Source organism: Cinclus cinclus, chromosome 1 (assembly GCF_963662255.1).
Source record: "Cinclus cinclus chromosome 1, bCinCin1.1, whole genome shotgun sequence".
NCBI lineage: Eukaryota > Metazoa > Chordata > Aves > Passeriformes > Cinclidae > Cinclus > Cinclus cinclus.
Genome location: NC_085046.1, coordinates 74,655,571 through 74,670,820, shown reverse-complemented (window position 1 = coordinate 74,670,820; position 15,250 = coordinate 74,655,571).

Genomic DNA, 15,250 nt, shown 5'->3' with positions numbered 1-15,250 from the left:
TACTATAAAGATTTCTCTGGGGTTTGTTGACTTACTAAACTCTGATTTGAAAATATATATATATATTTGAAAAATTATAAAAACACTTAAATAATTAAATATTCACCATTGTCCTGCATATAAAACAGTATTTCTGAATAGTTCAAGGCATGGAGTCATTGAAGCTTTTCACATCATCCACTTTATAATCCTTTACTTCTATGCCATCAAGGAGCAATACTTTAGCCTGCATTCATGATGACAATATTTTAGTGGCTCAAAAAAGGCATTACCTGTCATCTGTCTATCACAAAAATTTAAAGCCTCATCCAGGAGATCTCTCCTCTTAACAATTTCTTACTTCTACCTGTTTATCATATGCTATTTGCTGCAGCTTTTCTCTTGGTATTTGAGAAATTGCCACTCACTCTGAAGCAGAGTGATTGCTCCCCAGCAACCAAGGTTTTATTCAATTATTTTAAGACATTATGTCTCAAGGTAACTAGATAAAACATTTGCATGTGAAATAACTCTTCTATTCTACAGTATATACTGAGTCAGTCAGTATACAAAACATTATATTTATTAAAATCATGGGGGAAGAGTTTCTAAGAAAACTGATCTAAAATGTTTTTATCGTGCACACATGGGAAAATGAGTCAGTTCCAGAAGACCGCATGAGCAAAAATTGCATTAGCAAGTTCACAGAAGTTCCTGTGCTGCATGGAAACAAGTCAGGTGTCTAGAAGAAAGTCCATATGTTAACCAATGTTAGCAGCTAATCTGCAATAGTGCTGTTTCTTTGCAGTTTCTGGCTCAACTTCAGTTCTATTGCCTGTTTCACAGTGCTTTCAAGCATTTGGCCACTGAACAAGATGAACTAGGAATTAGGGCACAGGAGGACGGTGAGGAAAGTGCATTCTGGAAGACAGTGAGCATGGAATTAAGAAAGGCCTGTTGTCTTGCATCTCTGAAAGAAATGGCATCTTTGCCCATTGCCACACATATGGGTACTCCAAATCTTGTTGAAATACCACTGTTGTCATAGCAAAAGTACGGCAATTCCCCGAAGTCTGCACAAATGAGAAGATGAATGGGGGATTTTGTCATTATTATCATAGCAATATTAATATGCTGGTGGTTTGAGCGATAATTTTTTTTAGTTTATTTCAAATTGAACAAAAATATGCTTTTGAGGACAAATACTGAGGACTCTTAAAACCCTTTTGCAACAGAAAAAAGAGTGTGATTGGCCAGTTCTTGTATAGGTACTTGTAAATAAAATAAAACAAGATTTAGGCAAACACAGGAAAATAGTCTGCCACTGTAGTATTTTTTGGTCAAACTGTAATTTTAATCCCATATCATTTTTCTTATTATTGGATTACCACAATCTCTGCCAAGCAGTCTGAGTATGCAATGGCTATCCAACTTTTCTTGTATACATATAATGGCTGACTAGTTGAACTGAGAATTCGTTTTGAACTCAAAGGCAATGTTGTTGTAGAGGCTTGTCTAAGAAAAAAATAATGCAGCCTAGAATTAAGTTTAATAATACATTTCTCACCAGTAGCCTTATGTAAAGTTGTGTGTGAGGTGCAGTTTAGTTGCTGGCATGAGCAGAAATGCACTATAGCTCTAAGCAATCCATGAAGGCAACTTTATCTGTTTGCATTTCTAGTGAATTCAGACAGCTACGATGTAATTAGGGGTATTGGGATTTTTATAATCCATTCTAACACCTCTGTTTTTTGAGTAGGTTGTAAAGGAATCTTTAATGACCATGAGTGTTTTCAGTCTGAATTTTGTTGTCACATCCCCAAGTTAGAACCTGAATATTGTCAGAAAGTATCTGCATAGTATTATATGCTACCTCAAATATTACTAAGGTATTCTGTGGGAAGAGCACTGCTATTAACAGTGCTGAGATGTCCTGATTAATGCTTTTAAAGGCTGAAAAGGGGCATAGTCAATGGACTGTAACTTTTTTCTGGTTTTATAAATCTACATGTTCTCATCATATTTGGCATAACAATCAAACTAATAAAGTTTCTAGCTCTGAAGATGATTCTAGTTCATTGCACTGGAATGGCTGAATCCATAAGCTACCCACTAAAACGAAATCATTAAGTAGCAACTAAAATGAAATATGTTTATAAAGCTATTTTCAGGTATTATCTAATGCATGCATATCGTCGTAGCACAGCATCTTATTTTCTCAGCAAATTGTTTCTAGGGGATATGTGCAGAGAGCACTTATAAAATTTAATGCAATTCAATGTAATGAAGAAATTTGCATTTGAAGCACAGTCACAAATGTTTTGGGACAAGCAGCATTCTATTAGAAGGCATTTCAAATGTTTCTGAACAGCAGCTGAGGAGGATATTTCCTGATGTGGTTCTATTACTACAGCATATTTTCTCTTCATCTGTAACTACTTTTTAAAAATAGAAAAGGCAAAACGGAAACTTCACTTACCAGAAAATACAAAGGACCTCAATTCATCTTTTGAGAGAAGTAATGAGCAGAAGGCTGCAGTTAGTCATCCACTAAAGCTTTACAGTGGAGACACTCTGATAATTTGATTGCTCATTTTGAAATAGAAGTTCTCCCTGTCCCCAGAAGGTTTTTCTTTATATTGGCAGCTCTGATAGGTAGTTTGCTTCATGAAAAAGAGGAAATGAATAATGACTTACAAAATTTTCTCTGCCAAACTCTCTTTTCACATCCTTCTGTTGCTGATTCCATATTTTTGCTGGAAAAGGACCCAGTATTCTTCCTTAATGATAGCTTAAGGAATCAGGAGCTGTGTATGACCAGTTTATATAAATCTGTCATAAATCATTCTGAGGCAACCAGAATGTCAGGGGAACTTCCATGTTGCAATTTTTTTTAATCTCCAGTAGTCTCTAATAATCTCTCTCTTCTTCATGCCTGCACACATGAGCATCTTTAGCTTTATTTCTGGTTTTGTTTTTCTGATCTATCCCTAGTTGATTTGTGTTCCAGAACCTTCTTCCAACGGTGTATTGCGGCATTCTGCCACATTGCATCTCTAGAAAACTACTGCCGTGCTGCTACTCTCAGAGAACTACTTCCAGTAATGTTTAGAAATACAGCAGAAAAGTATACATTCTCCAAAACTCATTTAGGCAGAAGAGTCACAAAACCATCCTCTATCACTCAGAGAAAACATGGGCTTCTTTGATGAGGAGTTGAACAGAGTCAGGTTATGGCATTAGATTTAATGTGCAATGTGTTAGTGGAAAATAATAATTTTACCTCTCTTGTAGCCATCCCCTGTAGCCATCCATCTACAGTTGTGTCCCTAGTGATGGTTTTGAAACTGAATGTAGAAATTTGTCTGCCTTCTTCACCATTTGGATGATAAACTGCCCTCTGTTGACTATGATAAGTGACAGCTAAAATTTTAACTGCATCCCCACAAAATTTACAAACAGAGAACACTTATTCCTTAATTCCTGCTGGATTCTGCCCTGTTTCTACAACTTAATGAATCCTGGAAGACCAAAGAAGGGAATTACACTTCAGAAAGTGAGGTTATCCACCATATTAAAGGATCAAGATATCACTCAGTATATAGAATGATCAATCCAAAATGGTTTGGTATTTCTGAATTTCATCATCTCAGGAGAATTATAAATCAAAGGCATGTAGCTATAAATGTGCAGTATGGAAGGATATAGACTCCACAACAGTGTGCTTCATCAGCTTATTTGGCAGTGTGGCTTAGGTGGAGTGACATTACATAATTTGTGATGACTTTGTTCTGACATTTTCCCATCATCAAGGATTGAGGGACCAAAGTCACAGAAATGTCATCGGTGATAAATTCAAGCTAGACTTTAATCTTCCTCACTTGAAGTAACATCAAAGAGGAATAACACAGCCTGCAAGATATTTTAGACAACTTATTAAAGGAAAAAAGATCCACAACTGACAGATTGAGTGAAAATTGCATTGATAATTTAAGGTGCATTTTCCTTCTGAGCATGTAAGAACTTCACATACAAAGGCTCAAGTTAACCAGAATCTCAGAAAACATTCAAACCCCTGTAATTTTGCAGTGGCTGCATCTGCTCTTTACCTAGCAGACTTAATGTTAAATGTTAAAAGGTCTCTGAAAAAGCAATCTATTCAGTACTTAATTTGAATAATAAAAACATAGTTATTATTGAAAATAATGCTACTGATTGCTCGCACTTGAGATCTAGACTCTAAAATTATACATAAGACCTATTCACTTTTCCAGGAAAACTTCTAAGAGAGTAAAACAGGAGTAATGCTGTCTTTGGGCCATATCATAACCAATGGATAAAGACAGGCAACTCCAAAAAATTAATTATTTCACAGCTCGATTCCAGTGAATTTTTATTGCAGTATAATACTGGGATTTCTCTCTTCCCTTTCTATATTAAAAATAACCTTACTTTTCAAAAATAAGAATTACAATCTGCGTATTCATAAAATTCTGTTTTGACCAATGCCTGGACAAAGTTTGGATTTTTTTTAACCCCCTTGCAGTCATCCTGTCTTGCTTATCTCATTTCACCAACAATGATCTTAAATCCACCAGTGACTAATGCATTAAATTTAACATCACAGGAAGGCTGGTGATCACATGGTGAAACATTGGGACTAAGTATTAATGCAACGCTGTCTCTAAAGCAATAATGTCTACAGGTTTTTTCCAAAAGCAGATCTTTTGAAAACAAAATGAGAATTACAGTGTAGCTAGACCATGCAGTCTCCAAGAAGGCTGCTTGTTTTATATATTTCGTAAATCTTTGAGTGAGACATCTACAGTATATCAGTTTTGGGCTTTGTGGTTTTGGTTGGTTTGGGGTTTATTTTGTGTGTGTGTAGTTTTTTAAAGTATAATCTCCAGTACAAAGTGTTATGACATTGTTATATAATTTTGTACACGAGTTTAAAAAGGCCTGTACTTGGCCAATTCTATATTGGACTCAATGTGAACTCATGATCTCATAACCCATGAGCTCCAAATCCCATTACTAAACTTGCAATCCATTTGCTTTTCTCCAATGTATGGGGTTGCATTCCACTGTAGAAGTTCTTTTGCTAAATAACCTATATTTTATTGCAAAGAAATGGTTAGACCCAAGTTTTAATATTAATATCCCATTTTTATTTCACTAGCACAGTTGTAATTATTTCCTTTTTCAAAAGTCAGTCTGTGCCAGATTGTTTCTCCTTTTCTTTTTCTCATGCTAGAAATGTCACTTTCTTTTCAGATTTAGAACTGTTATTTTAAGAGATATCCTGGAATATACAGCAAAAACCTTATGGAAACCTTCAACGTTTTTCCCTTTAATTTCATAACAAGTTTGACTGAATTAGAATGCAAAACCACAACTAGCTCATAATTTTTTGACTTTTTTTTGCAATACACAATAACAGAGGATAGTTTGATTGACATATCAAGCAGCAGTTCCTTCAAAAGCGATGCCACCTCTGTTTCTCTAAAAATAATGCAAACCTGAAAAGTTATTGACATTTCAGCAGCAGAAATAGATTTTGAGCTGTTTGCTAGCAACATGTCCTTTAGAATTTTTTTTTGTTTTTTTTTTACATTTCATCAGAAACAATGTAATTAACATTAGAGCAATGGTTAAAGCCCGTCATCATCAATTGAAAGAATAACTTTGCCGTGTAATGACAACTGGTCGTATAGTGCTCTTTCAATAACACTTTCCTTCATTTAAAAACTGCATCAGAACTCTTGGCTACCATCTTGGAAGGAATCTTCCACTTCCCTCTCTTCTTGTTCAAGAAAAGTGGCAGGTGCATTGAAGTTAAAGTACTAACATAGGAAAAAAGAAGACAACAAAAATGGCCCTATCATGTTGGGAAAACATCCTGAGTATCAGATATATGTGAGATTTATGTAGTAAAGGAATAGTGGCAAGCTTTTATTTTACTAATCTGCTTTAAATCTAGAGAGAAGAGAAGAAACAAAAAAGTATTTTCTGGTTTAAATATCTGGTGATGTAGTGTGTCGTTCTTATATATTAAAAACTGTTTTCCTGTGCTGCAGGAATTATATCTGCAAAGACGTATTGGTGTTAAAAGGAAAACACATTGCTGCATTTCAGTGAGGGAAGGCTAATGAAAGAGTAAACATATTCAAGCAGAAATCATACTTCTTCACACTGGTTAGTCTGCAATGCTAAATCTTTATAGAAAAGGACCCTAAAAATTACATAATCCTAGAATGGTTTGGGTTAGTAAGAATGTTAAAATCATCTAGACCCGATCCCCCTGCCACAGACAGGGGAAATTTTCACTAGTCTAGGTTGCTCAGAGCTACAGACATCCTGGTCTTCAACATATTTAAGAATGGGTCATCCACAGCTTCCCTGGGCAAAGTGTTTCAGTTTCTCGCTGCCTTCACAGTAAAGAATTGGATTTTTTAAAAATATTTTTATTTTTTTTTTAAGCTTTAGGAAATATCTAATCTAATATCTAGTTAAAACTTGACCTCTTTCAGTTTGAAACCACTTCCTTCATCCTATGACAACTTGCCCTTGCAAAAAGTCGCTCTCCATCTTCTTTGTAGGCTGCCTTCAGTTACTGGAAGGCCACTATTAGGTAATCCTGAAGACTTCTCTTTTCTGTGCTGGACAAACCCAATTCCCTTATCCTTTCCCTCTCCAGAGATGTGATGTGACTTCTTTCTTTTGAAATCTTGTGGTGACTTTTGTTGATTGTTTCCTTTGCTTTTACCAGCTGTCACTGGTGAGATAAATTAATTTCTTGTATTGGTATAAAGCCCAATTTCCTTGGGCAATGCCTTTCATTGGCTGTTTTTGGACTGATTTTGACTGTTTTGACAATTTGACTGATTGACTGATTTTTGTCTCTTAACAAAAGCTGAGGCTGAGAATAGCAAAGGGAATTAGTCTAGGAGACAATTTTTTAACTAGACAAATGCATGATCATATTTGAAAATGATGATATTTAGAAGGAGTTAAGAATTTTTCCAGATATATGAAATTTTTAAAAATAAAGATTTTGTTGATTTTTCCCTGCCTTGGGAAAAAAATACCCTGAATGTCTTTTCACTCATTTGAAATATTGGTATATAACTTTTTTTAGTCCTTAGATATTTTTTCTTCTGTGGTCCAGTCTATGACTGCCATCAAGGCAGTCGTAATAAAAAAATATACAATACCTAATGAAATACTCTGGTTCCTCTTTGCAATTCATGTCTTTTGAGTAATACATTCTTCATATTGTGCATCTTCCCATTAGTTCACTACACAATCTTTCTGAATTGGCTATATTTATTCTATTTTAATTCTTCTCCCCCTGCTATCCTCAACATTATCATCTCCCCTAACCTGAATTTTACACAGACTGTGCATCCTAACTTGTAATTAATCTCTTCTTTAAGCAAATAGTTTTTCTGCTCAGCCTCTGCTTTCCACAGTTTCAGTAATTGCAGTAATTTATTTTCATGCCCTAGAATATTTTATGACTTCTTGGCAATGATTATTTGAACATGTATGTCTCCCAAGAATTTCTCCCCTCCCTGATCCTTCTTGGACTCTGTCCCTGGGCTAAATCTCTACATGGTCACAGCAGTTGCCTCATTAACTCATCTCACTCTGACAGATGCTGTTTTCTTTGTTTTTTGTCTACTGTGGTTCTTCAGTTCCCATAGAAACCTGTTCAGATGCACAGCCAATTCAGCTTGATATTTTAGCTTTCTGTTTTTTGGGGACAGAAGTGGTACCCTCAGGTGAGAAGATTTCTTGTGCCTGGCTCCCTCAGCCTCATCACGAGGAATAAGCATGCCCCTGCCATGAACTCAGAGAGGGGCTGAATCCAGAGTAACTAAGAAGTCCTTAGGTTCTGTGGGTTCTGTGACAATCATTAGAGATCTTCATTTCTTCAATGTAAGCCAAATCACAATTCCTACAAACAGTAAAATTATGCAGTGATTCCACGGCTTTCAAGTTTTGACAGCAGCACAGCAGCTGCAGCAATAACAGCTCATTTCATGACTTTACAGAGTTTCTTTACAACCACTATGAATAGAAACTCTTTTTTTCTTTTTTTTTTAGGAAAAAAAAGACATTTCAGAAATCAGTGATGTTAGGTCTTCCTTGCTTGTAAGAATTTCCTATTTGTCTCAGGTGAGAAGGAGAGTGCAGATCTTTTTTAATGTGCCAAGTACAGAGGCAAGAAGTGCAGTAGAACATCATAGATCTTCGAAACTCTTTTTTTCTTCTTCTTTTTTTTTATTTTTTAGGGGAAAAAAAAAGACATTTCAGGAATCAATGATGTTAGGTCTTCCTTGCTTGTAAGAATTTCCTATTTGTCTCAGGTGAGAAGGAGAGTGCAGATCTTTTTTAATGTGCCAAGTACAGAGGCAAGAAGTGCAGTAGAACATCATATATCTTCGCTAGGCAAAGATACATAATGTGACATATGTATCTTTGCCAAATTTAAGGTCTTTCAGAATCACAGCCAATTTCATGAAATTAGAATAAAATATTTATGAATCTGGAAGTGTAAATTAAAGCACATAAGGTTTAGTACTTTCTTTACCTCAGCTGATGTCCTTGCACATTGAACTTTAGCAATTTTACGTCTTAATGTGGCACCAAATCCAACATATCTTTAATCCTATGACTAGTTTGCTGAATGTCAGCAGACCTGTACCTATGAATGACATCATAACACTTGATTAGCTGTTTTTCAGTTTCTTGACATTTTAGTGCTGTGTAAGTGCTATGTGTATACATTGTGCTATAAAGTCATAAAAATATTTATTCTTCAGGAAATTGTTTTTAACTGTTCTTAAAATGTTATTGAAATATGATAATTTTGAAAAGGAGGAGGGAAGGAGTTGTATGGCTGAAAGGCATTTTTCACCTGCTTACTGCTCCATCTCTGGTTAGATTTTTTTGTTCAACACACTGTGAGAGGCAGTCCTGAATACAGATAAGTAGTTGGCAGTAAATACAAGATGCAATTAAATAAATTTTTGATAAGTGGTGCTTGATAAGGCAGCATAATTGCTCTTATTCAGGTGCCTGTTCCTTTTTTTTTTTTTTTTTTTTTGGTTTAGATACTTCAAAGGAATTTTTGGACACAGAATCCACAATGTGGGCATACGCACAGAAGTCCCAATGAATATAATCATCCTGTATTTCTTTTGTTGCTCATCTTTTCAAAGGTTTGCATATGAAAAACAAACAAAATTATTTAATTTGGCCTCAGTGTAGCTGTCAGGTGAACTGTTGTCTCACCTGTGATACAGGCTTTGTAATTAAGGTTGTTTTCATAAATCCATTTAAAAGAGAAAGATGATGCAATTCAATGATGGAAAATAGGAAACAGTAGTTGCCTGTGGTGGTTTAAAAGCTATCTGGAAAATTAAGCCCACTCAAGATGTTCCCTTTCCCCCACCCCTTCCAGTAATGGAGGGACACTAGGAGAGATAATAAATTGGAGTAACAATTTATTGTACAGAAGAGACAAAGGGTTGTTTACCCACAAAAGGGTATTCACCACTGCATGTTCCCCCAGACAACACTCAGTGTGGTCTCCAGCAAAGGCAATATGGCAAAAGAGAAGCTTCAGCAATTTAACTTTCCCCCCTGCCTGTCCAAATACCGCAGGAAGCAGGAACAACCCCAAACCTGGAAGCCAGTTTGTCTGTAGAATGAGTCATTCTGGTGAAGTGCATTCCAGCAGGGCTCAGCCCCCAATGCTGCTCTCTGGTGTGGCAGCAGCGGCATGGTCCTGGATCCTCTCCACCAAGCCAGGCAAAAACTGTGCAGGTCCTTTCAGCTCTGGCATCTCCCTTTTCCCAACACCAGCAACGTCCTTCCAAACACACGCCCTGCAATGACTCAGCCAGTGTGGAATTAAACAGTCCCAGAAACTCCACCCCATTTTTTTTGCTTTACCCAGGTCAATGCCTAAATCTCTGATGAGCATCTGCAGATCCTGAAAAACTTGCTTATAACAGCTGACTCATTTTCAGGGCATCTAAGAGATAAAATTATAATTTCTTGGTTTTATGTCCTTTACAGAATGAGACAAAGTACTTCTCGGGTTTTATTTGTCTGTTGCATTCTTAATGTTATAATTCTTGAAAAAAATATTTGCTACTTAGAATTCGTCAGTATGTATTTTCTTAGTGTGATTCTAAATGTTTCTTTTCCTTGTAAAAACTAAATAAGGGAAACCATTAGACTATGGATCCAGTTGCAGGGGGAAAAGTTGGATATTTTTCCTCTTCTAAGTCAGTAGGTATTTATGGTCATAAAGAGGACTGGACAAAGGAACAGAAAGATTCTAGGTTCTCGTGATGCCTTTGGCTGGGATAGACTCAATTTATAGCATGGGGCTATATTTTTTATTAATTCTGAAAACTGTTGATTACACAGGGATTACACAGTTGATTACAAAGTTGTTGAACAGCAACTAAACTCTATATGAGTTAAGGCCTTTTCTGTCTCTTACCATACCCACAAGTGAGCAGGCTGTTGAGCAGGTAAGACTTTGGGAGGTGTCACAACAGGGTCAGCTGACTCCAACTTACCCAGGGGATACTCCAGACCATATGAGATCAATTTCAGCATATAGAGCTGGAGGAATAAAAAGGAAAGTGGTGGTATAAAACAATTGTCTTTGTTTTTCCAAATAACTGTTATGTATGATGGAACCATGTTTTCCTAGGGGTGGCTGAACACCTGCCTGCCTGTGGGAGGTATTAATTCCTTGTTTTGCTTTGCTTGTGTGTATGACTTGCTTTCCCTGTTAAACTGTCCTTATCTCAACCCATGAGTTTTCTCACTTTTTCCCTTCCAATTCTCTCCCTCCAGATGGGGAGTGAGTGAGTGGTTGTGTAGTGCTTAGCTACGCTAAACTAGTACAAGTCTTCAGTACTTCAGTACCATAATTATTTGGGGATTTTCCTTTTTTTTTTTTTTTTTGTTTTTTTTGGGTTTTTTTTGTGTTTTTTTGACATCTTTTGTAAAGAGCGTCACTTTATTCCTTTCTTCTCTCTTCTGACAGGACCAACCTGTTCACTGCCTTTCTAGCTTAGGTCTTGCTTAAAATTACTAAAAGTCTGTGGAGTGAGAGAAAAAAGTCTCCTTTTTTTTAATTAAAAACAAAAAGTCATGAGAAGTGTCCGTGTAAAGAAGCAGAGGTCTGAATCTTTAGGGAAAACCACAGGAAGGAGATGAAATTGAGACATTTGAGGAAATAAATAGGGGTGCGACTTTTAAGGGGAAAGAAAAGAGGAAAAAAATAGTCTATGTTTTAAGGAGAGGAGTAAAAAGGTAAAAATAATTTGGATATTGGAAACTGAAATTTAAGACAAGTGGATGATTGGAAGTTTGTTATAGCAGAAAGAGCTAATGGAAACATATGCATGGAAGTGAAGTAGCCTGGGAGAAATGTCTAGAGGGAAGAAGTTATTAGTGATGTTGGGTCACAGCCTGAGTCTGCTGCATGTCACAGTAGGAGAGAAATGAAGCAAAGTGTATTTGTACTTGAGGAGCTGGAAAATGAAATACATGAGCTTCTAGAGTTATAATGAAATCTCTTATACAGTGTAATAAGCAAAATTGTTCTATGCTGCTGTATTTTATCGTAAAATTGTTCCATCCTGCTGTATTTTATTAAGGATCATATATATGCTCTAGTGAGCACTTTCATCAGTATTGTGATCCTCCCAGATTTACAAACAAAGCAAAGGGATACCACTCTTCCTTGAACAAGCAACATTCTATAGGGTTGTAGACAAGTTCAAGATAAACAACAAAAAACCCACATTTTTCTTCTGTGACTGATAAAATAATTCTGAATTATAGTCTAGCCTGTTACAATTCATTGAATCAGCTGCTCATCACTTGTCAGCAGTTAAAAATTAAAAGTTAAGGTAGCATTTATTTATTTTGCTGTTAGATGTTAATGATTTCAGAATGAAACAGGAAAAAGAATGTTTCCAATCAAATATGCAGAGGTTATACAGACACAATAACTACTTATTTGAATCCAGTAATCCAGTCCTCATGAGTTTCATGACAGATATTCCAGGTAGTAGTTTAACAAACTGGACAGAATCTGCATTTGTTAAAATTCAGATCAGTGTTTTAGATTCTATGCTAGTAATTTTTGTTGCCATTGTATTTGGTTGCTTTACTTAAAATTCAAAAATGTTGCCAAAGTGGCAAAATGTCTGAGAATTTTCAGTGGTATGTTCTTTTTTATCTTACTTGTGTTAATCATAATAGAATACACTTTTCAGCTCTTGGTTATTAAAGTGTCAGTTACATTGGAATTGCTCTTGAATGATTAAATGAAAATAAAATTTCATTCTAATGGACTAAGGTATTCAAATATATTTTGGTGATTGAAAAGTACACTGGCAGAAATTACACAATCTAACAAGTTAATGCAGATGCTGTATCCAGTCTGCATGACATGTACTGTTAAGTGACTAATTGCTACTGTGGCTTTAATTCATGGATAAGAAAAAAAAAATCCCATGTCAATTTTGCATACAATAATGCATCATGTACAATATGATTTTTTATTCTGTCCAAAGATTAAAACCTTTTTTTGGCATACATTTGATCTAGTAATTTCTTAAGCAGCAAACTAGCCCAGGTTAAACACTGATTTTAACTCTTCTGGACCATGTGGAAATAAAACTTTATATGAAAGTTAAATAAATGAATTTTGGTTTAAAAAAAAGTGAGTCTAGACCTTAAGAAATCTACTTCAGTATTGTATTACTGAAATGTAGGTAGAACTTAAGTTCTGATATAGGATATGGCACAGCTTTCAATGAATAAAATGTTTTAAACTGTAGATTTTTCCATCTCAGATGGCAAAGGTGTTTTCTTACTAGTAATTATATGCATCCAGTGCCCTGCCACTCTGTCATGCTTCCAAATCCCAGTTTGCTAGTTTTATGTGGTGTTTATTTCTCCTTGAAATTTGGAGATGTTAAAAAACATGCAACTTTACCTTAAAGATTTTCAGCAATTTAAGCAATGGCAGCTTAAATCTCAACGATTATGCATCCCACAATTATTACTCTTGAAAGAGGTCTTCTAAAATGTCATTTGTGGTGTAGTTTAAAAAAGACCTCAGAGCCTTTTAAAAGTTCCTCTTTAAATGTTCCTCCTCCAACTGTCACTTCTACATAGACATTTTTATTTAATATTTTATTATCTGCATTACCGTATTGAGAAAAAAGATCAGCAGATAAGGATAACTATAATATATCCTACTATCAAGACTGTAATGAAGAACTTGCAAATATCTTTGCAGTTGGAAATTTGAAGAAAGAATAAATATTTCCTTGATACATTTAAGCTTGTAGTTATGTTTCCTTGTTACTGGCAGGAGGAAAGAAAAAGGTAAAGATTCTATCCTCATCTCCCAATTACATGATAAAGATGCTGAAGACAGCCTTTTGAGGCTTGTTGAATTGCTGCTTAGTCAAAGGGCGAAGCGAACACTAAGATTTTTACCTATTTTTTATTTTTTTTAACTAGTATAATGGTTTAGAGGTCAGTTTGTATGAGATAAGTAATTTTAATTTGATTTAATGATTCTTGATACTCAAAAGCTTTTCCTCTGGAATATTTAAGAGAAAATAATGCTTTAAGTATCTGCTATTAGAGTTAATCCATTTACTTGAGCTGTGACGACTTATTTTTCTCTGAATCTTCTCCTCTCAGCAAGAATGTGTTTATTACAATGTCTACTGCACACTAATAATATACCACACTATTTGTGCTCCTTCAGTTGAGATGTGAGCAAAATGCATCACTCACACACCTGTGCTCCCTCTTAGCTGGCAGGTTTTTAGCTCTCAGCAGAACTTAATGATATCTGCTTCAGTCTCATGATTGCTAATGAAATGGCATGAATTCTGCATTTCTTATGTCAAGCCAACTTGATGTAATGCTGATATCCTTCCTTCGCTCTAACTTTCATGTGAAATGTATTTTTTACAAAACAAATATATCACAGAAGGCAGTCAGATCAGCTGCAGAAGAAAAAAATTTCAGGGAGTGCAAATATATACCGTATTATTAACTCTTGTTTTGACAAAGCCAAGTGTTTTTGAGTGAGAAGGAGGGAAATACAATTATTTATCACAAAATGTTTTCTTCTAATAGTGTTGGCATTTCAAAATTAAACCCTCAGTTCTGTGTAGGTTTAAAGCTTTTGTTTTTATGCATTCCTTGTTGGAAAACCATTTTTTTTTCTTTTGATCTTGGTCTATGATCCTTCATAAAGTTGCTAAACAAAGCACGTAACACTAGTAAGGTCACATTGAAGAACTAGTTTTACAGACACTAGCTAAAGGCTTGTTGACCTTGCACAAAAAGTAGGAAATTTTTTTTATTGCATGAAAAAATTTATAGTGCTCTGGAAGAATACCTGAAAACATATTCTTACCATTTCTCCAATGGCATTTCAGAAAAAGGAACAGTTACAAAAGATGGGATGTGGTTTACTGGGGAAATTAATACAACATAGCTAAGAAAAAATTGAAATTACTATAGCACTTCCTACATGGTTTGGTACAAGTTTAGATGTGATGTGTGAGAGAGAAGATTTTATTTGTAGATTAAATGATAACCCACAAATTGTCAATATTAAACAAGACAAAACTTCTAATAAAAACAAATTACATGCCCTGAAAATATGAAAATTATTGGTTAAAAACAATCATCATTTTTAATAGAAAGGGTGTGAGTACCCTTTCTACTAAATCCCTTTGATATTCATACTTGCAGAAGTACAAATGTAGAATATGCTTCATGATAAATATTTGAAAATATCTCCAAATATCTGCAACTTTTTACTCAGGAGCACTCTGAGATATATGTGCAAATAAAACTGAAACATTAATTACTTTTTAAGTCTTTAGGACACAATTGGGCTCACAATAAGGCTTAGAGCAGTACAGAAAGTACCATTTACATTATATGTTCTGAATAAATACTAGCCTGATAATTAACTCATGAATATCCAGGTCCAGTAAACAATTACTTTTTAATATGGTGGTTATAAGATTTCTCCACCATGTAACATACAACAGTTTTGTCTTGATATAAGGAATCAGACATAATTTATTGTAATTAAATTATAATGCAACTAATATACCTACATGATAAAGATGCATTCATTAATTATGCTGAGACTAAAATGTTGATGTAGAAAATATTAAATAAT